The sequence below is a fragment of the Egretta garzetta genome, unplaced genomic scaffold (assembly GCF_000687185.1).
Source record: "Egretta garzetta isolate BGI_Z169 unplaced genomic scaffold, ASM68718v1 scaffold85, whole genome shotgun sequence".
Classification (NCBI taxonomy): domain Eukaryota; kingdom Metazoa; phylum Chordata; class Aves; order Pelecaniformes; family Ardeidae; genus Egretta; species Egretta garzetta.
The window spans coordinates 2,703,967-2,705,516 of record NW_009259718.1 but is presented as its reverse complement, the minus strand read 5'-3'; positions in this window follow the sequence as shown (position 1 = coordinate 2,705,516).

The following is a 1,550-nucleotide window of genomic DNA, read 5'->3' as shown; positions in this document are numbered from 1 at the left end:
CCCGTTAGCTCCGTGCCCCGGCACAGGGGCTGGGCCGTGTCCCCGGGCTCCTTCGTGGCCTCTGGGCGCCCACCGAGCCCTCCTAAACGTCAAAAGCAAGCCGGAGGCGTCTTGACGCCGCGGTTGGCACGTCACCTTTCCGAACCCCTTGTCCTCCCTCTCCCTCCCCCTGGGACGATGCTTGCCTACTGCACGGAGCGCAGCCCAGCACTGAAGGCTGCCCCGAGATCCCGGCGTCCCGAAGGGCACCTTCCTCACCCTCCCGCAGATTTCAGAGCAGACCCTGCCCCACCTTCGGGGTAGTGAAGCCCTGCAGGGGAAACGAGGGTAACTCCGGGCTCCCGGCTTTTATTCCCCAGCACTTTCCCTCAAGCGAGCCGGAGGCTGGGGAAGATTTCGGTGGCCGGGCGGTGTGAAAGCACCCGGGAGGGGACTGTGCGGGCGCGATCGGGTCTGCTCATCGAGAATTACTTGCTAAGCCCTCCCCGCTTCCCTAAACGCGAAACGTACGAGCCGAGCCGAAGGCCGGCCCGAGTCATCACCTCCGTGGCGTGGGGAAAGAGGGAGAAGCGTGCTACATTGCCCAGGAAACCTTTCATTGCTTTGTTTTCAGGAGAGGGCGGTAGGATCGACGGGGCAAAATACACCTGATCCTGCTGATCCAGCGAGGACAGAGTGAATGTACCGGCAGATAAAGGCGCCCGACCTTTTCCTCTTGGCTTTATTCGTGCCCCGCTGCCCCTGCTGGGGCTGGCTGCATATGCCTTCGAAACAAAAGCAGAGACGTGGGGTTTGGAAAGCCGCGTCCGATCCCGGCCGTGTATCCCAACTTTCAGGCTCTTTCAGCCTTGCGGCGCGATGCTAAACCCGCGTCTCCTCGCCTCCGCGGGGTCGGAGCGCTGCAAATCTGCGAGCCCCGGCGTGGCGGGAGAGGTGATGGAGGAGAGGGGCAGCGGCCAGGCGGAGAGGGGCTACTCCGGAGCCCGTCGCCTTTGCCGTCCTCCTCGGGCCCCAAACTCGTGGGTGGGCAGAACTGCACGCATCCGTGTCCCCATCCAGGGGCTCTCGGGGTGGGGGTGGGGGGTAGGAGGTGGGTGAGATGTGTGTTAAAGCAAGGCAATGATTGCCTTCCTCTTATTTCGGCCAAAGCGAGCGTGTTTCGCTGACGCAGGGAATAAATCTACGAATTGCACCCCCGTCACGTAACATTCCCCGCAGTTCGAGCTCTTTGGGATGAGGGAGAGGTTAAACTCCAGGTTGACGTGAAAATACCCCGGAGGCAGCGTGCGTGGGGCATGGGAAGGGGGAGGCGGCGGCGGCGGTGCTCTTGCTTTTCAAGCATCTCCGCGGGGAAAGTTGCAGCCGCTTCCCGACGACGAAAACCAATTTAGGGGAGAAAAGAAAACAGAAAACAAATAGAGAGTCGATACGTTTCGAGAAATCAAGCCTCGAGCGCCCGGCATCGTTCCGTGCAGGGTACAGGCTGATCCTGCTGACCATTTTCTTTCTTCTCTCGGCAAAGCCGGGCGGGTCCCGCCGATCTCCCCGCC